This window comes from Mixophyes fleayi, chromosome 8 (genome assembly GCF_038048845.1).
Source record: "Mixophyes fleayi isolate aMixFle1 chromosome 8, aMixFle1.hap1, whole genome shotgun sequence".
Taxonomy (NCBI): domain Eukaryota; kingdom Metazoa; phylum Chordata; class Amphibia; order Anura; family Limnodynastidae; genus Mixophyes; species Mixophyes fleayi.
Window position 1 is genome coordinate 134,489,043 of NC_134409.1, and position 21,570 is coordinate 134,510,612.

General features: G+C 46.8%; 1 long non-coding RNA gene across 3 annotated transcripts; it reads left to right on the top strand.

Annotated features, from left to right (window-relative positions):
* The first annotated feature begins 542 nt into the window (after positions 1 to 542).
* On the top strand, positions 543 to 19,450 carry LOC142100202 (uncharacterized). Of its 3 annotated transcripts, XR_012678771.1 has the most exons (4): positions 543 to 621; positions 18,644 to 18,752; positions 18,810 to 18,836; positions 18,992 to 19,450. It is a non-coding gene; the product is annotated as an uncharacterized LOC142100202 (long non-coding RNA). The 3 variants fall into 3 exon arrangements; XR_012678769.1 differs by lacking the exon at positions 18,992 to 19,450 and having other exon boundaries at positions 18,810 to 18,867; XR_012678770.1 differs by lacking the exons at positions 543 to 621; positions 18,992 to 19,450 and adding an exon at positions 15,553 to 15,687 and having other exon boundaries at positions 18,810 to 18,867.
* The last annotated feature ends 2,120 nt before the right edge of the window (positions 19,451 to 21,570 follow it).

Here is a 21,570-nt window from a genome sequence, read left to right on the forward strand (position 1 = left end):
GCAGTGTGAATATAGAACACGGGAGGACTCGGAGAATGCTGGGCCTTTCCAATACGCGCTGTCACGGGACTCCGACAAGCAGTAAATAATCACCAAACATTCTAAACTCATTTATTACAATCAGGAAAAAATAATTTGCCATAAAATTCCCATGTGTTCTGCATAACAGATCTAATATCTGTACAAATGATCACAAAGGTACTATACACAAAGAACTAATCACATAACAATGGACACAATTATAGATTTATAAGCCAGATTGATACATTTGGAGTTGATACACAGGGTTTTATTATGGTCTGGCAGAATAACTCTTGCTGCAACATTTTTGCATGTTTTGTTTCATCATGAATCTTGCTATTTATTCTGATATAAAACCATACTTGACAACTTTGCTTTGCTGTGATCCGGGAGGGGGGAATGTGGTGGGAGGGCGGAGGCAATTTGCATCATTTTGGATCCGTCTTGCCACAAAATAATTGTTTTTGTTGCGGGGGTAGGGCCAAAATGATGTGATTTGTGTCATTTTGGTAGCTGATGGACAGGATGTGGGAGGCCTTGCCTGCTCTCCCGGAGTCCAGGAGACCTACCCAGAATACAGGAGTCTCCGGGACATTCCAAGTATGTATATAACAGGCCACAGATCTGCATCTATGTACACTTGGAATAGAGCAGTGGCGGACTTTAAATGCGCTCTATAGCGCTTATATGCATGGGCAATGAGAGGGGTTATCTATACAGATTTATACAGCTATCCTAAAAGAAGGGCAGTTTGGAAAGAATGAGGGATAGGGGGATTTTGGATCCAAAAGAGGGACTGCCCTCCAAGCAAACCCCACAAAAATGTGTGACAGAACCATAATTTACATTCAAACATATTAAAACTACAGGGTTGATTTATCAAACCATCCAAACAGGAAAAGTGAAGGTGTTGCCCGTAGCAACCAATCAGAATCCAGCTACCATGTTCTAGAATGTACCAGATAAACGACAGTCAGAATCTGATTGGTTGCTATGGGCAACTCCACCGCTTATCCTTAGACGGTTTGATAAATCTACCCCTATATATTTCTGTGAATGTTTGTGTTTTTGCGGTGTTGTTGCTGTTCATAAAACATTGTGCTGCCCATGAGGTGTGGGAGTGCGAGTTTAAGAAAAACTACACTAATCGTAAACAGGAGGTTTGGCACTAGCAAATATGGCACATGGATGCGTCTACTGAGCCATACCAATGAAATATACATTTTCGCTCCCTATATAAAATAAATCAGGACACACGGACATGCCACGGATCTGTCTTGACCACGCCCAGCTCTTCCTAGCTACGCCACTGATCCACCCAACCACACTCCCAAGGACGATATGGTTAAACTATTTCAAGAAGTACTTTACTACAACAAAAGAATGTTTTATTGTGTGTCTGTAGTCATAAGACACAGCCATGGAACTAATCAGAGAATTTTTTCCTACTCATCAGGATTCCTAGGTATCTGGGGTCATGAGTTCGATTCCCGACCATGGCCTTATCTATGTGGAGTTTGTATGTTCTCCCTGTGTTTGCGTGGGTTTCTTCTGGGTGCTTTGGTTTCCTCTCACACTCCAAAAACATACTGGTAGGTTAATTGGCTGCTATCAAAATTGACCCTAGTCTCTCCCTCTCTGTCTGTGTGTGTATGTGTGTGAGTGTGTATCTATATTAGGGAATTTAGACTGTAAGCTCCAATGGGGCAGGGACTGATGTGAGTCAATTCTCTGTACAGCGCTGCGGAATTAGTGACACTATATAAATAAATAAATGATGATGATGATAGATCTGGAGAAAACAAGAATTAGGACTTCTCCCTATTTAACAGAGACAGTGTTGACTTTTGCCCAAGTGCAGCGACACTTCACTGGCCGGTGAAACGGTAAGAGTCCTCTTGCCAGTGCCCACCAGTGTTGTCGGGAGCTGAGCATCGTTCAGCTGTTCCGGCACCGTTTAAATGGTAATTAGCGGCAAAACAAGACATTTCATGGCTGCGGTAAAGCAAGAACATCTATGTTGTCGCCGCTGGATAATGAACAGAGGCCTCAGTTTGCAAATATGTTTTGTAACTTAATCATGGCAAAACACTCCGAGATATGGGAACCTCCTCACAAGAAAACAGCTTGTTTTCTTTTTAGACTAAATAAATGTTTGTCTTTAAATATTGAAGTACATACGGCCTGCGTAAAAGCTGAAATCGTGCCTCTCGCCCAGCGCAGGAAATAACTGGTAGCTCTGTTCTTTTCCTAACACGCTCCTCGCTCGGAATTTCACAGGAATACTAAATGTTACATTGAAAATATTCCATGATACTGCTGAAGAAAGTGCATCACCCCTCGCGTACTAAAGTTGTTATTCTTGTTGTGTGGATTTAAAGCTTCGTCTGCCAACGAGCCAGAACTCGGCGGGTATGGTGGACATGAATGGATGATAGAAGGGGAGAAAGACAACACTTTAATATTCATAAGATCTGGAGGACTGAAGCAGTCAGGCTTTATACCAGTCTGTCTTCAGGCTTCCTCAGAAAGACTTTTTTTATTTTGAGAGATAAGTCATGTAAAATTTTCCCATACTTGGCAAAATTTTCAAACAATTCACTGAATGTTTTTCTGCTCAGTAGTTGAATCTGTGCATGATGTGTGGACGTAGGACAAAATGCCTACACAACATGAGCAGCGGGGTAGCTAAATATCCCTGAACAACAGTGTTAAATCTCAGCCTGGGGCTCCCCTCAAATGTGCTGTCCCCCCACATAATTACCCATACTGACCTGTATGTTATACAGTACCACTCACCTGCATGTTGTACGGTCCCACTCACCGGCATGTTGTACGGTCCCACTCACCGGCATGTTGTACGGTCCCACTCACCGGCATGTTGTACGGTCCCACTCACCGGCATGTTGTACGGTCCCACTCACCGGCATGTTGTACGGTCCCACTCACCGGCATGTTGTACGGTCCCACTCACCGGCATGTTGTACGGTCCCACTCACCGGCATGTTGTACGGTCTCACTCACCGGCATGTTGTACGGTCCCACTCACCGGCATGTTGTACGGTCCCACTCACCGGCATGTTGTACGGTCCCACTCACCGGCATGTTGTACGGTCCCACTCACCGGCATGTTGTACGGTCCCACTCACCGGCATGTTGTACGGTCCCACTCACCGGCATGTTGTACGGTCCCACTCACCGGCATGTTGTACGGTCCCACTCACCGGCATGTTGTACGGTCCCACTCACCGGCATGTTTTACGGTCCCACTGTACATACACCAGCCTACTCCTATCACTGATTGTAATTATTACCAATACTATACCATATAGCCCCAATGTTCAGCAATGTGCAGAGGACAATAGCATTGCTGTCTCACAGTGCTGGGCTCATGAGTTTGAGTCCAATCTGTGTGTAGTCTAGATGTTCTCTCTGTGTTTTTGTGTGGTTTTCCTCCCACACTCCAAATTATACACACCCTGCCACTAGTCTTCTGTCATTTTTACATACATTTCATTGGACGGATGAGCGAGTCATTTCGCCAAAATTGAAAAGAAGAGAAATTTAAATTTTGAAATGAATGAAGGGTTGATGTGATACTAGGCAGGAATTTAATATAATGAGATTACTGTTCCTACCCAGATCCACAATCCTGCAAAAGTAGACACAAAGGACCTGGTTCATTCTTGATCACAAGTCTATTAGCGTGCCGTAGCTTGTGTGAAATCAATCTGCGCCTGCACAGAACCAGACTTATAACAGTGAATATTGCACTTTTTTATTTTAACATATATAAAGATGCTGAAACATCATCATCAGCTATTTATATAGCGCCTCTAATTCCGCAGCGCTGTACAGAGAACACACTCATATCAGTCCCTGCCCCATTGGAGCTTACAGTCTAAATATTATACTATTTTTTTTATGATGTCCTCATTCAATATTGCCGCCCATCACTGATTTGGCAGAGGTGACACCCAATCATAGACTGACGCAGGTACCAGTTTGCCCTGCCCAGGAAGAAGAGCAAAGTTCTCTGGGCGAGTAATTCCGACCTGTCCATTCTAAAGGTGTGCAGTTAATGCTGCACCTGATTGGACAGAAGCCACGGCTAAGCCAATCAGGTGCAGCATTATGTACCGCCCTCCAATAATAAAATGCTATGATGTCTTCTTCCTGTGACTGTGAAAGGGTAAATTCGGTTGTCGCAGGGGCATTAAGAGTTGGGAGCACTATTAGAAAGACAGGACGTGAATAGCAGAAAACCCAATAAACCGCATACAGGATAAGAACAAAAACAAAACTAAATACAAATAATAGGGACAATGTCAGGGACTAATTAAATGCTAAAAAAACCACTGGGACTGTTTCTGGAACAATATTTTTGAATGCCACAAAAGGTCCCTTCATACGGATAAAAATAGTATTTTTACAACCAGACGCATTTCTTGGCTTTATCCGCATTACTAGATATTGTATCTTTGTCCTATGGTTTTTTGCAACAGATGAATGAACACCCAGATTTGCATTTCTCCTCTAAAAAAACCTCTCAGATTAAGCTGTTCTTTACAAGGCAATGAGGAATGGCAGGTATGGCTGCAGAATAACGTCTCGTATGTTCCTTTCTCCAGCCCACATTTTGGTCACACTGCTGCCAAAAATGTTGAGGTGAACGTTGGCCGCTGGGTCCTGTGGTTTGGGTAGATTTTCCGCACTCTCTTTGTGGCGGGTGGTTAGGTCAAAATATCTGCGCTCTACGTCCCTGCGACTGCTGTGCCGGGCCGGCGAGGAGACTTTAAATATCTTTTTATGTGTGTCTCTGACTATTAGTGACAAGACAGAAATAGTCACAAAATACACACAGGGCTCATTAGCCCATCTCTGAAGAAAGAAACACTCACTCCGGAGGGCTTAGTGGGATCTCTTGTGCTCTCTAAAACCTTTACAACTGCACACTGTGCGAGGTCCTGTCATCCGTCCAGAAATTCATGCAGAAAAAACACCAGGCACACATTTTGTGATGCTTTTTCTAGGAAAAGTCAGCGGGAAGCAAACATGAATCTGCTAGCTTGTGATTATAGGAGTACGCTTAAAGGGGAAGGTTCAATTCCAAGATAGATAGATAGACGATACATCACTGGGAAGTGTCAGAATATGAAGAGGGGAATGGAGGCAGCAGGAAGCCACAGACTGTGAGTTATATAGTGGAAGGAGCAGGGTCCCCCAGCAGCACAGAGTATATCAGGAGATAAGTGATGTGTTAGTGAGGACAGGGCTGCATGTGACAGGGGCAGTGACATGATGTGAGGAGGGGAAGGGAGGCAGCAGGAAGCCACAGACTGAGAGTTATATAGTGGAAGGAGCAGGGTCCTCCAGCAGCACAGAGTATATATCAGGAGATGAGTGATGTGTTAGTGAGGACAGGGCTGCATGTGACAGGGGCAGTAACATGATGTGAGGAGGGGAATGGAGGCAGCAGGAAGCCACAGACTGAGAGTTATATAGTGGAAGGAGCAGGATAAAATATTCATAAATCACTGCAAAAAATTATTTGCTCCCACTGTTATACACTTGTCACCTCAGTAAGTGTAATTTTAATAAACCCCTCATCCTTCAAACTACCCATTTTCCCTCTCACAAAGTTACAGTACCGCGTTTTAGCCTGTGCTTACGCAGAAGCATACATTAAACATTCATTACGTCAGTGTCTTTATCCTGTAGACAAGGCCTTTATACCTGTGGTGACATCACCAGACATAGTCATGTGTTGAGAGGGAACAGAATCCCGGTCAGGTGCTGTGAATGTGTTATACTGGTCTGTGACCTCTCAGACATCCAAGGTCCCTGACGGTCAGTCATGTGATTCAGTGACCGAGGACCTATGAATAGAAGCAGAATACGGAAATAAGTAACTGGATCACACTACAGAATAACCTTTCAATGTGTTCCATACATGACTTAGTATTGTGACACCATCCCAGACATAACAGCACTTACTGAAGACATCATCCCCCGGTGTTATTACAGCTCAGAATATCCCAACTGTATATCTTCCTGCGGAATATATAATATTATAATACAAAGTCCAGATGATACTGTACTGTCCAGCCTATAATCTGCAAGACTGCTGAGCAGACGGTTACAAAAAAACGAACACAATAAAAATGATTTTATGTGACATGTAATGCACACCTGCCTACTAACCTGGAATTTCTGGGAGGCTCCCGAATTTCGGGGAGTCCTCACGGACTCCCGGAAGAGTAGGCAAAACTCACGAAATTTGGCAAAACTCACGGCAGTGAACTGAGGGGGCAGGGCTTAATCGTGTAGTTAAGCTCCGCCCCCTCCATTCAATGCCGTGAATCTCGGCTTTTAATAGTGGGGGTGGGGCTATGGTGATGCAAAATGTCACCAACCACAACCTCCTCCTACCCCATGTCACATGACTTCTCCCCTGGATCTTAGAAGTGTATATATATACACACACACACATATATACACACATACATACACATATGTACATACATTAAACTTAATAAAGTGTATTTTACTAAATATAGCTAATTCATGCCTACATGTACAGAGCTCAATAATTAAACAGTGCATTGATGGATCAAATAATATATCTTATTTAACACTCCAATTTTTTATTGACTGTAAATAATATCATACAGAAGTGAAAGTTGCTCAATCAATTTATAGGTTCATAGCAGGTGCTTGAAAGGGCGGGGTTATCCCAAAAAGAACAAACAAAGAGAAAAATCCCCCAGGAACACTGCTATAACCAGCTAAGGAGCCACTATTTCTATTTGTACATAAAAATGCAGAAATCTCAGTTGCACACATTTGCAAATGTATGTAAAGCCATCCGCCACTCCACGGCGCTTCTGCTAATAGGGTGCTCCTAACTCTAAACAGTGACAGCCCCATATATTTGGGCCATACATATGTGTGTTTTTAAATTGAGAGCTAACTTACCAAGAGGTGCCCCAGGATCCTCCAAATGGCAATACACAATACAGCACCAGCACTCCCCCTCAGCTACTGACACCAACATGCCTCTCAGACAAACAATACAGAAGTGGAAGTTGCTCAATCAATTAATAGGTTCATAGCAGGTGCTTGAAAGGGTGGGGTTATCCTGAAAGAAACAAACACAGAGACAGATAATATCATGTTAAACAATAAAGTCAATTAATTATTCTAATAATTTATATAATTCAATGTTTGCTGCTGTGACATTTGGATTTAATATTCTTTAATAATCTTGTGTAATTGCTTCTTCTATAGAAGTCATTTACGAAGAATAAAACATCCGATGCACAGTACAGAGACCGGCCTTGGTTTCGTCATGCCACTCAATTGACCACAGGTGGCGGTGTCTGCAGAGGGGCACAACTTTCATTTTCCATATTGGATAAATAATTATTTTTCATTTCTCTTGAAAAACACAGAAGTTCTATTTGTTAAAATGCAACATCAGCCATAGACTCCAATGGAACAGTGCCCCCTGTGGCTATAAATATATCCTAGCAGAATATTTGCTATGAATATTATTATTAGCATATATTAATATAGCGCCGCATACTCTGCAGCAATTTACAATTGTGAACCAGCATAGAAATAAAGAAAGATTGGCCATTAGCACACAAACAAAGCGGTTAGAGCAGGGGTAGGCAACCTGCGGCTCTCCAGATGTTTGTGAAACTACAAGTCCCAGCATGCTTTGCCAGTAGATAACCAGCAGATAGGTGGCAGGGCATGCTGGGATTTGTAGTTTCACAAACACCTGGAGAGCCGCAGGCTGCCTACCCCTGGGTTAGAGGGAACTGTTCGCAAGTTTATAATCATCACCATTTTTTTTATATAGCACCACCAATACTGGAGTGCAGTACAGAGAATATTCCTTATTCACAGCAGCCATTTAACTTACCAGTATGATTTTGGAGTAGGAGGAAACTGAAGCACCCGGAGGAAATGCACGCAAACATGGGGAGAACATACAAACTCCACTTAGATAAGGTCATGTACGGGAATTGAACCCATGACCCCAGTGCTGTGAGGCAGAAGTGCTAACCACTGAACCACCGTGCTAGAGGGAAATCAGAGATTTATACAGGAGCCTTAGTGCCACATATTGCATATTGGTCCAGTCAGAATGCAATAGGTAAAAGTGCTTAGTGGGGATGTGATCCAGTCACACAGTAACGTTGGTTTGGTGGTCAGAGGGTGGGTTGAGTATAGGAAGAGAATACATGTAAGCTTTGAGTGCACAGTGTAGAGCGGCGGTTCACAAAGTGTGCGCCGCGGCTCCCAGGGGTGCCGCGGCGCTGTCACTGGGGTGCCGCGGGCCAGACATAAAAAAAAAAAAGAGCACATAAACTTACCAATCCGCCGGGCGCCGGGACCCAGCAGCCTCCTCTCTCCCGCAGCTGTCACTGAATATCGACGTCAGTAACAAGCTGCTGCGGGAGAGAGGAGGCTGCTGGGTCCCGGCGCCCGGCGGATTGGTAAGTTTCTGTGTTCTTTTTTTTTCTTCTATGTCTGGCCTGTGGCAGAGGAGTGAGAGGGAGCGTGACAGCGGAGGGTGACAGTGGGGCAGAGTAAGAGTGACAGCGGGGCAGAGTGAGTGTGACAGTAGGGCAGAGTGAGTGTGACAGTGGGGCAGAGTGAGTGTGACAGCGGGGCAGAGTAAGAGTGACAGCGGGGCAGAGTAAGAGTGACAGTGGGGCAGAGTAAGAGTGACAGCGGGGCAGAGTAAGAGTGACAGCGGGGCAGAGTAAGAGTGACAGCAGCGGCAGAGTGAGAGTGACAGCAGGGGCAGAGTAAGAGTGACAGTGGGGCAGAGTAAGAGTGACAGTGGGGCAGAGTAAGAGTGACAGCAGGGGCAGAGTGAGAGTGACAGCGGGGCAGAGGGAGAGTGACAGCAGGGGCAGAGTAAGAGTGACAGTGGGGCAGAGTAAGAGTGACAGCGGGGCAGAGTGAGAGTGACAGCAGGGGCAGAGTAAGAGTGACAGTGGGGCAGAGTAAGAGTGACAGCGGGGCAGAGGGAGAGTGACAGCAGGGGCAGAGTGAGAGTGACAGCGGAGGGTGACAGTGGGGCAGAGTAAGAGTGACAGCAGGGGCAGAGTAAGAGTGACAGTGGGGCAGAGTAAGAGTGACAGTGGGGCAGAGTAAGAGTGACAGCGGGGCAGAGGGAGAGTGACAGCGGGGCAGAGTAAGAGTGACAGCGGGGCAGAGTAAGAGTGACAGCAGGGGCAGAGGGAGAGTGACAGCGGGGCAGAGTGAGAGTGACAGCAGGGGCAGAGTAAGAGTGACAGTGGGGCAGAGTAAGAGTGACAGCGGGGCAGAGTGAGAGTGACAGCAGGGGCAGAGGGAGAGTGACAGCGGGGCAGAGTGAGAGTGACAGCAGGGGCAGAGTAAGAGTGACAGTGGGGCAGAGTAAGAGTGACAGCGGGGCAGAGTAAGAGTGACAGCAGGGGCAGAGGGAGAGTGACAGCGGGGCAGAGTGAGAGTGACAGCGGGCAGAGTAAGAGTGACAGTGGGGCAGGGTAAGAGTGACAGCGGGGCAGAGGGAGAGTGACAGCGGGGCAGAGTGAGAGTGACAGCGGAGGGTGACAGTGGGGCAGAGTAAGAGTGACAGCGGGGCAGAGGGAGAGTGACAGCGGGGCAGAGTAAGAGTGACAGCGGGGCAGAGGGAGAGTGACAGTGGGGCAGAGTAAGAGTGACAGCGGGGCAGAGGGAGAGTGACAGCGGGCAGAGTGAGAGTGACAGCGGGCAGAGTGAGAGTGACAGCAGGGGCAGAGTAAGAGTGACAGTGGGGCAGAGTAAGAGTGACAGCGGGGCAGAGTGAGAGTGACAGCAGGGGCAGAGTAAGAGTGACAGTGGGGCAGAGTAAGAGTGACAGCGGGGCAGAGTAAGAGTGACAGCGGGGCAGAGTGAGAGTGACAGCAGGGGCAGAGTAAGAGTGACAGCGGGCAGAGTAAGAGTGACAGTGGGGCAGAGTAAGAGTGACAGTGGGGCAGAGTAAGAGTGACAGCAGGGGCAGAGTAAGAGTGACAGCAGGGGCAGAGTGAGAGTGACAGCGGGGCAGAGTGAGAGTGACAGCAGGGGCAGAGGGAGAGTGACAGCAGGGGCAGAGTGAGAGTGACAGCAGGGGCAGAGTAAGAGTGACAGTGGGGCAGAGTAAGAGTGACAGCGGAGCAGAGTGAGAGTGACAGCGGGGCAGAGTGAGAGTGACAGCAGGGGCAGAGGGAGAGTGACAGCGGGGGCAGAGTGAGAGTGACAGCGGAGCAGAGTAAGAGTGACAGCGGGCAGAGTGAGTGTGACAGCGGGGCAGAGTGAGAGTGACAGCGGGGCAGAGTAAGAGTGACAGCGGGGCAGAGTAAGAGTGACAGCGGGGCAGAGTAAGAGTGACAGCGGGGCAGAGTAAGAGTGACAGCGGGCAGAGTAAGAGTGACAGCGGGGCAGAGTGAGAGTGACAGCGGGGCAGAGTGAGAGTGACAGCAGGGGCAGAGTAAGAGTGACAGTGGGGCAGAGTAAGAGTGACAGCGGGGCAGAGGGAGAGTGACAGCGGGGCAGAGTAAGAGTGACAGCGGGGCAGAGTGAGAGGGACAGCAGGGGCAGAGTAAGAGTGACAGCGGGCAGAGTAAGAGTGACAGTGGGGCAGAGTAAGAGTGACAGCAGGGGCAGAGTAAGAGTGACAGCGGGCAGAGTAAGAGTGACAGTGGGGCAGAGTGAGAGTGACAGCGGGGCAGAGTGAGAGTGACAGCGGGCAGAGTAAGAGTGACAGTGGGGCAGAGTAAGAGTGACAGCGGGGCAGAGGGAGAGTGACAGCGGGGCAGAGTGAGAGTGACAGCGGAGGGTGACAGTGGGGCAGAGTGAGAGTGACAGCGGGGCAGAGTGAAAGTGACAGCAGGGGCAGAGGGAGAGTGACAGCGGGGGCAGAGTGAGAGTGACAGCGGAGCAGAGTAAGAGTGACAGCGGGCAGAGTGAGTGTGACAGCGGGGCAGAGTGAGAGTGACAGCGGGGCAGAGTAAGAGTGACAGCGGGGCAGAGTAAGAGTGACAGCGGGCAGAGTAAGAGTGACAGCGGGGCAGAGTGAGAGTGACAGCGGGGCAGAGTGAGAGTGACAGCAGGGGCAGAGTAAGAGTGACAGTGGGGCAGAGTAAGAGTGACAGCGGGGCAGAGGGAGAGTGACAGCGGGGCAGAGTAAGAGTGACAGCGGGGCAGAGTGAGAGTGACAGCAGGGGCAGAGTAAGAGTGACAGTGGGGCAGAGTAAGAGTGACAGCGGGGCAGAGTAAGAGTGACAGCAGGGGCAGAGGGAGAGTGACAGCGGGGCAGAGTGAGAGTGACAGCGGGCAGAGTAAGAGTGACAGTGGGGCAGGGTAAGAGTGACAGCGGGGCAGAGGGAGAGTGACAGCGGGGCAGAGTAAGAGTGACAGCGGGCAGAGTAAGAGTGACAGTGGGGCAGAGTAAGAGTGACAGCGGAGCAGAGTGAGAGTGACAGCGGGGCAGAGTGAGAGTGACAGCAGGGGCAGAGGGAGAGTGACAGCAGGGGCAGAGTGAGAGTGACAGCAGGGGCAGAGTAAGAGTGACAGCGGGGCAGAGTAAGAGTGACAGTGGGGCAGAGTGAGAGTGACAGCGGGGCAGAGTGAGAGTGACAGCAGGGGCAGAGTAAGAGTGACAGCGGAGCAGAGTGAGAGTGACAGCGGGGCAGAGTGAGAGTGACAGCAGGGGCAGAGGGAGAGTGACAGCAGGGGCAGAGTGAGAGTGACAGCAGGGGCAGAGTAAGAGTGACAGCGGGCAGAGTGAGAGTGACAGCGGGGCAGAGTGAGAGTGACAGCAGGGGCAGAGGGAGAGTGACAGCAGGGGCAGAGTGAGAGTGACAGCGGGGCAGAGTAAGAGTGACAGCGGGGCAGAGTGAGAGTGACAGCAGGGGCAGAGTGAGAGTGACAGCGGAGGGTGACAGTGGGGCAGAGTGAGAGTGACAGCAGGGGCAGAGGGAGAGTGACAGCGGGCAGAGTGAGAGTGACAGCGGGGCAGAGTGAGAGTGACAGCGGGGCAGAGTGAGTGTGACAGCGGGGGCAGAGTGAGAGTGACAGCGGGGGCAGAGTGAGAGTGACAGCGGGGGCAGAGTGAGTGTGACAGCGGGGCAGAGTGAGTGTGACAGCAGGGGCAGAGGGAGAGTGACAGCGGGGCAGAGTAAGAGTGACAGCAGGGGCAGAGGGAGAGTGACAGCGGGGCAGAGTAAGAGTGACAGCGGGGCAGAGTGAGAGTGACAGCGGGGCAGAGTGAGAGTGACAGCGGGGCAGAGTAAGAGTGACAGCGGGGCAGAGTGAGAGTGACAGCGGGGCAGAGTGAGAGTGACAGCAGGGGCAGAGTAAGAGTGACAGCGGGGCAGAGTGAGAGTGACAGCGGGGCAGAGTAAGAGTGACAGCGGGGCAGAGTGAGAGTGACAGCGGGGCAGAGTGAGAGTGACAGCAGGGGCAGAGGGAGAGTGACAGCAGGGGCAGAGTGAGAGTGACAGCAGGGGCAGAGTAAGAGTGACAGCGGGCAGAGTGAGAGTGACAGCGGGGCAGAGTAAGAGTGACAGCGGGGCAGAGTGAGAGTGACAGCGGGGCAGAGTGAGAGTGACAGCAGGGGCAGAGGGAGAGTGACAGCAGGGGCAGAGTGAGAGTGACAGCAGGGGCAGAGTAAGAGTGACAGCGGGCAGAGTGAGAGTGACAGCGGGGCAGAGTAAGAGTGACAGCGGGCAGAGTGAGAGTGACAGCGGGGCAGAGTGAGTGTGACAGCGGGGCAGAGTGAGAGTGACAGCAGGGGCAGAGGGAGAGTGACAGCGGGCAGAGTGAGAGTGACAGCGGGGCAGAGTGAGAGTGACAGCGGGGCAGAGTAAGAGTGACAGCGGGCAGAGTGAGAGTGACAGCGGGCAGAGTGAGAGTGACAGCGGGGCAGAGTAAGAGTGACAGCGGGGCAGAGTAAGAGTGACAGCGGGCAGAGTGAGTGTGACAGCGGGGCAGAGTGAGAGTGACAGCAGGGGCAGAGGGAGAGTGACAGCGGGCAGAGTGAGAGTGACAGCGGGGCAGAGTGAGAGTGACAGCAGGGGCAGAGTGAGAGTGACAGCAGGGGCAGAGGGAGAGTGACAGCGGGCAGAGTGAGAGTGACAGCAGGGGCAGAGGGAGAGTGACAGCGGGCAGAGTGAGAGTGACAGCGGGGCAGAGTGAGTGTGACAGCGGGGCAGAGTGAGAGTGACAGCAGGGGCAGAGTAAGAGTGACAGCGGGCAGAGTGAGAGTGACAGCGGGGCAGAGTGAGAGTGACAGCAGGGGCAGAGGGAGAGTGACAGCGGGCAGAGTGAGAGTGACAGCGGGGCAGAGTGAGAGTGACAGCGGGGCAGAGTGAGTGTGACAGCGGGGCAGAGTGAGAGTGACAGCAGGGGCAGAGTAAGAGTGACAGCGGGCAGAGTGAGAGTGACAGCGGGGCAGAGTGAGAGTGACAGCAGGGGCAGAGGGAGAGTGACAGCGGGCAGAGTGAGAGTGACAGCGGGGCAGAGTGAGAGTGACAGCAGGGGCAGAGGGAGAGTGACAGCGGGCAGAGTGAGAGTGACAGCGGAGGGTGACAGTGGGGCAGAGTAAGAGTGACAGCGGGGCAGAGTGAGAGTGACAGCGGGCAAAGTGAGTGTGACAGCGGGGCAGAGTGAGAGTGACAGCAGGGGCAGAGGGAGAGTGACAGCGGGCAGAGTGAGAGTGACAGCGGGGCAGAGTAAGAGTGACAGCGGGGCAGAGTGAGAGTGACAGCGGGCAGAGTGAGTGTGACAGCGGGGCAGAGTGAGAGTGACAGCAGGGGCAGAGGGAGAGTGACAGCGGGCAGAGTGAGTGTGACAGCGGGGCAGAGTGAGAGTGACAGCAGGGGCAGAGTGAGAGTGACAGCGGGCAGAGTGAGTGTGACAGCGGGGCAGAGTAAGAGTGTCTGGATGCAGAGGGGGCAGAGTGCCTGGATGCAGAGGGGGCAGTGTGTCTGGATGCAGAGGGGGCAGAGTGCCTGGATGCAGAGGGGGCAGAGTGTCTGGATGCAGAGGGGGCTAAGGGCAGAGTGTCTGGATGCAGAGGGGGCATTTTTGCATACAACTAAATAAGTATTTCTGTCCTGACCTAAATACTTATTACAATTTTTTGACCCAACTATTTCTAAAACAGGACTGCTCAATAATTATTTTGGAGGGGTGCCTTGAAAAAATTTGGAGACTCTAAGGGTGCCGCGAACTGCAAAAGTTTGGGAACCACTGGTGTAGAGTATTATCAAGCTGAATATCCTGGGGGGATTTAGAAGGTAATTTGATAAGCCGCTTAAAAAGGTGATACTTCAGGGGAACCTTGAAGTTTTTGGAGGCTAGGAGGAAGTCTAATTGTATAGTGGAGGGAATTCCACAGAGTGGGTGCAGCCTGAAACAAATCCTGCAACCGGGAATGGGAGAAAGTAACAAATGAGAATGGAACACGTGAAAATTAAAATATGGAGTTTCAGGTGGCGAGAGGGACATCTGAGAAGAAATGGCAGAAGGTTATTGAGTAATGCGGTCCCAAAAAGATGCTTAATAATCCAGAGAGGTGATAGTGGAACCCTATGAAGCTTATTTATTTTTTGAGAGAAGTGGTATAGATAGAGAAGAGACGAGGAACTAGGACCGAGCCTGACGGAGGAAGCTGGAGAAGCCAACACTGAAGGTACGGTTTGATAGGTAGGATGAGAACCAGGATAGCACAGTGTCCTGAAGACCAAGGGATTGTTTGTATGAGAACTGACAGTATCAAATTCAGCACAAGGGTCAAGGAGAATTATAATTAACCTTTAATTAGATGGCCCTGACCCCAATGAGCTGGGGGGGTCCAGTGGGAGAATATAGCACAGCAGCACGCAGAGAGAAGGGGGTGAAACTCTGGATAGTATGTAGATCAAAAGACAGGAATTTGAGTAATAAAACAGTTGGTAGGACCGTGAATACGTGGAATTGAGGCGTCCATTCATGAAATGTACAGGTACATCCCATAACAGCCAATCAGATACTGACATTGTTGTAGCAAACTTTTGATTGGTTATTATGGCTTACAATAGTTCCCCGAGCACAAGATTCCTCATCATCACCATTTATTTATATAGCGCCACTAATTCCGCAGCGCTGTACAGAGAACCCACTCACATCAGTCCCTGCCCCATTGGAGCTTACAGTCTAAATTCCCTAACACACACACACACACACACACACACAGACAGACACACTAGGGTCAATTTGTTAGCAGCCAATTAACCTACTAGTATGTTTTTGGAGTGAAGATTATGTGAATGTCCACTTTTTTGTTTTTAAAATATGCACTGCTATTATTATTATTATTATTAGTAGTAGTAGTAGTAGTAGTAGTAGTAGTAGTAGTAGTTTTTTATTTGTAGGCAACATAAAGTTCTGCAAACATAAGTTATATAAGCAAACAAAATATCACAAAAATGTGATACTATAAAGTGTTGATTTCAGCCTCAGCCGCCCAGTCAGAGGATGCGAGATGTTAGAACACAAGGACGCTGCTTTCTGTCAAGTTGCCTGGGAATAGATGAATGGAAACGAACACACAAGAGATTCTGGCTTTCCAGGAACTTTCAGCAGGCTTCGCAGAACGTTAGTAAATATTGTGCCAGCATTCACTAGAGGAGCAATATACAGAGGGGAACAGTGAGGCTATAAGGAACATTACTATTAAGCACAAGCTTCCCATACATAAAATGGTTATATGGGGTCTTAGAAAACCCCCTTATTAATGACTCCTTGAGGCCCTGTCCCGCCCACAGAAAAGTCTGTACTCCTGGGGTCATCATCACCATTTATTTATATAGCGCTACTAATTCCACAGCACTGTACAGAGAACTCACTCACATCAGTCCCTGCCCCATTGGGGCTTACAGTCTAAATTCCCTAATAAAGACACACACACACACACACAGTCTGGGGGAACAACCTGACTTTCAGCAGGTCTCCCGGACATTACATGGGGGGGTAGTCGCTTATGAGAAGTAGTCGCACCAGGCACGAGCCCAAGTGATTTATGTCAGATTATAACTCACTAGCAAAAGTGACCGGGATGTTGTGTGAAATATTACTGGAGTAACGTGCATATAACAGTATGTGCAAACATGGAGGGCCTGATTCATGCCCGAACGCAACTTGCGTGTAGAAGAAGAGTGCATAGCTTGAGCGTAATTCTGACCGTATTCAAATCCGTGCACATCTTGAGATGCACTTCGATTTGAATATCCATTATATACATAAATCTAGATGACCCTAAAGCATACTGTACATTCAATACGTCTTTATAGTAGAGATGCTCAGGCTCGGTTCCTCGAGAACCGAACACACCTGAACTTAGGGGATCCGAGTACCGACCTGAGCCTGCTCGGTACTTTTGCGCGCCCTCGGAATCGAAAACGAGGCAAAATGTCATCATTACGTCGCCGGATCTCGCGATTTTTGGATCCCTTTTTAAGATCCAACATAACGATGGGTGGGAGGGAGGGTGGTCCCCAGGACAATTCCATCTTGCACCGTTTTTCTTTTCTGCCACTGCTGTGTGCCAATGTGCCCTAGATGTGCTAGGGACTGCCGTGTGTTTGTGTCATTGCTCTGGCGCTTACCATCCAGCCAGGTCACTGCAGTATTTGTCCGAAAGTGTATGATAATATTGTGATCTGTGAGGTGGTCAAAATTGACTGCACATGACTTGAAATTGGTGTTATTGAGGTTAATAATAATATAGGAACAAAAAAAGAGCAAAAATATGTGATTTTAGCATATTTTAGGATTTTTCCTAAAAAATACAAAACCAAAACACACGAGGGCGGTTTTGCCAAAACCAAAACACGAAGTTAATCCAGATCCAAAACCAAAACCAAAACCAGTTCACGGGGGTCAGTGAGCATCTCTACTTTATAGTCTCTTTTACTTTCATACACAAGTTCTTTGCTAGTGGCACACATACGTGTACTTTTTAATACAAACACTATGCCATGACAGTCATCACTATCAGCGCTGCCTGTAGCTGGTGCAAATGATACGGTACGATAAGGGTCTGAATCTGCCCTGGAGCACCCATAGCGTGACCTTACCCTGCATTCTACGACCCCTCCCACCCCTGTTCGCCCTTTAAGTTGTAGGCAGTCATAGGCGTCTTATGCGTTCAGACATGAATTTCATGCCATCGCGTTTATTGGCGTAAGTTCTGTTTGGACCATACCGTTCACGCAAGATCCCACACGCATATGGACTTACGACAAAACATGAATCAGGCCCTAAGTGTTTATCCCTGCCTTTGTCCATACTTTTATCTTTGTATCTGTATTTTGCGCTGGTGGGTGGAGCTTCATTACATAATTGCTCCGCCTGATTGGCAAGCCCCGCCCACCTCTTACTTCCCTACCTAGCCTATATATCTCCTTATCTCCACGGTTTTGGGAGGATTCTGGGTTCCTCTAATTCCCACTGTGCTTGCCTATGACCTTTAACTACGACAACAGATTACTGGAATGAATATTTAATTGATCACAATATGCTTTTGAGGCTACACATTGGTTTATTTTTTTTAAAGAAAAAACAGAGCATAATTTATTTTGTTAGAATTATTATTATTGGATTATTATGTGTTAGTAATAGATCAACTGTAGCATTTTTTTCCATTAGAATAATATGACCTTTATGATTTGCTTATTATAAATGTTTTCCTTATTTTGTAATGTACAGGCTTTTAGATATATTTGATTGTATTCAGTTAGACTTATTTGGGACCGTTTTGTAATCAATTTTTATGCTGTATTTATTTATTTACTTAATATGCATATTTATTTCTTTTTTGCAAAATATTAATAAACAATGGTTAAATATCTTGTTTCAGGTTTTTTTTATCTGTAAATGATTTGTAAATTATATTCCATTCTTGTTTAAAAACCTTGATTTGAGAAAACAAAAAAAAAATTGATATAATCTCTAGAGTTAGATAAATATAAGATGTCAGTTCCGGTATCACACAGCAACCAATCATGTTTCAGCTTTGAACACTCTTGTGTTCTACAAAATGATGTTGGATTATCAGACTAATCTCTTTCGGTGATCACAGAACTGTTTAACATTCCAACAGCAAATGGATAGTTACTATTTCTTGGAAGTCTAAAGGTATGTGCGACATAATCCTGCATAATCCTATGAAGAAATTTTTTTTTTTCCACAAATGTAATTTTATTAAAACTTTTAAATGGTTGAAATTCAAACTGTTTAAAAATATGTTTTCTTTTAGTGTTTTTGGCTATTTTACTCATGAAGATTCACTTGCATGCTATTATGTCCCCAGCAGTACCAATATTTCAAAGTTGTAGCCATTATGGTGTCGCTTTTGCTCAGTCTGCTTAAAAACATATCATCCCTGGTCATGCAAAAGGTAGAAACATGTAAAGGTGACATGTTGGCTCTGCAGATTATTATCACAAGGCAATTGGATGAGATTAACCAGAGACTCAGGCGGCTTTTAAAACCAGAAAGGAAAAAATAAATTATTGTATCTGAGATTATCCCTGAGGCTTGCTTTCTACAGACACTATGAAGAGCTCTGCTACGCAATGTAATGAGGAGAGGAATGTCATACACAAAGATAATCACTGAGTCTCTTTCTACAGACACTATGAAGAGCTCTGCTACGCAAGGTAATGAGTAGAGGAATGTCATACACACAGATAATCACTGAGAGTCTCTTTCTACAGACACTATGAAGAGCTCTGCTACACAAGGTAATGAGGAGGGGGATGTCATACACACAGAGATAACCACTGAGCACCTCTTTGTACGGACACCGAAAGGAGCACTAATCAGAGGAATGTCATATACAGATATAATCACTAAGCACTTTCTTTTACATACACTGTCAGGAGCACTGCTACACAAGGTAATGAGGAGGAGATTCTCATACACTATCCGTGGATGGCGTTTTCTGGGTTTTCAGTCGAACCTGCCAGAGAGGTGAATTTGTGAAGAATTCTCCCTGCCCCATTCCTCCCTGGCAGACTGCAAGCTGCCACCCATCCTTCCTGTCCGCCTGTTTTGGACAATGGTTTGTGACCGTGTAGTAATACACAGATGATTCTCACTGCTGTCTGCCTGGCTGCAATCACTTATCAAATACACTGATGACATTGATCCCAATCTTGTTACTTAAAGTGTTTATCGAGAGCTCATCACTGTATCGCAGAACAAAACACCACAAGATTAAACTGAAGATCTCATTTGTCTCTAGGAAACTCTACTCATTATTACAGCAATTCTTTCCAAGAATTTAGCAGACGGACTTTTCACCGCCCAGTAAATAAAAGAAGAGGAGAACCCAGAAATGTTCAGTTAGGTTGGATGGTCCTATTATACAGTTATAATGTAATTCAAATTCAATAAATATATAAAGCATAGTTGACTATTCTACCGGAATGTCCAGCAGACTCCCACATTTTGGGCAGTTCTCCCATCTACATGCATTTATATAGCACCAGCAAATTCCGTAGCGCATTCCTTTGGAAGTGGGCGGGGTATGGTTGACGCAATTCGATGCACCATCATGACCCCACGCCCCGCTGAGCATTGATTCAAATCCTTGCACAGCAGGGGGAGGGGGCAATGATTATGCAAGTTGCGTCAATGCGCCCCCCCATGAAGGGAAGATTCAAAAATAGCCTAGTATGTATTAAAGTTTATATCATGCAGAATAGGAACAGATACTAACGATTAAAGGCAAGAGAAGAAGGAGATGATACTCTAAAGAGCGGCAATGTTGAATAACAGGTAGAAAATTTTCCACTACAATAGTTTGATAAGTAGTATTACAGCTGACCACCGAGTGACCCGTACCCGCCTGTGGTTAAAGCATTTTGCTGATTACTGGATAAATGCAGCAATTATTTACATGAACGTCTGCTGCAGGTGTGAAACCAAAGAGATTCTATGCAAAATGATTACTGGATACAATCACTCTGATCTTCCACAAATACAGGGACACAGCAATAGGAAAACATTTCTCACAGTTCTTGTGTTTTTCTGCTCACAGCTGGGTCTCTTTATTTGTGATCTCTGTGTATTTGTCCAGTAACATTTCAGAAATAGATTTCTGGCCTCTCTTAAAGAGCAAGTAATGCCGTTATATCACAGCACTGGGGTCATGAGTTAGAATCCCGACCATGGCCTTATCTGTGTGGAGTTTGTATGTTCTCCCCGTGTTTGCGTGGGTTTCCTCCGGGTGCTCCGGTTTCCTCCCACACTCCAAAAACATACTGGTAGGTTAATTGGCTGCTGACAAAATTAACCCTAGACTGTGTGTGTGTCTGTGTGTATGTTAGGGACTTTAGACTGTAAGCTAAATGGGGGCAAGGACTGATGTGAATGACAAAAATCTTCTCTGTACAGCGCTGCGGAATTGGTGGCACTATATAAATGATGATGGTGATGATTTTATATAATATATATATATGCAGGATTCATGGAAGGTCTTTAGTTGGGCAGGAAATAATTAAATAGATCTAGGTGCTCCAATGAAATCAGTTTAATCTAACGATCTTCAACAATATTGTTCTCTTCCTAAAGAACTCTCACATTGCCCGTCTGCTCATGCAAAAAGGCGGATGCCAATCCTTATGTAATAGAGAATTGTCAAACAATAAAGAAAGAACCACAAATCCCTATACAGAACAATTACCTTGATGTCTTTTTTTAAAAAAGAAAAACCAAAGAATTATATGTATTCTAATAGGAACAAAGAAAAAAATGCAAGTTTTAAATAAGTGTGTTTTGGAACCTCTTTTTTCTGCCATATTCCAATTAGAATATGTATCATTTTTTGGATTTTTTTTTAAAAACAAGAAGATCATTTTGGTTTATAAGAATCTACAGTCCTTTTCTTCTTCGCACTTTTTATATTTCTTGATAATTCTTTGGTTGGGCAGGGTTTGGCTGATTGGGGGATTTGGCTGTGCTGGGTTTGGAGGGGCGTGGTCTATGAGAAAGGGGTGTGGCTACATCCTACCCGAGAATGGTTTGGGTGAATTTGGGAACTGTCTTTTATGCAAATTGCCAACTAGCCCACATGCCCTTAGCCCACCCCTAGCAACCTAACGACCAATCCACTGTGTTCGAGCGCAGTTCAGGCCCCCTAATCTTACCCTATAGTATATACTATATATGTATGTACTATATATTTATGTACTACCCTATAGTACATAACATATATAAGTAGCTGCATGATTTTGCATACTGCCATGTCTCTGTGCCACAATGTACTGCTCTATTTTTGCACAATGTTCTCAATTCAAGTGACCTAAACACTAAAATAACTTAAAAAAAAACCTTTGTATCTAGTGTAAAAATAATGGATTCTATCCATTGTGATATGTGCTAGTGTCTTTAATTTATCACTATTACAAATACTATTAACCCATGAAGCTACTGGAAGGACAAAGTTACTTCATCAAGGAGCGGAGAGGCCTC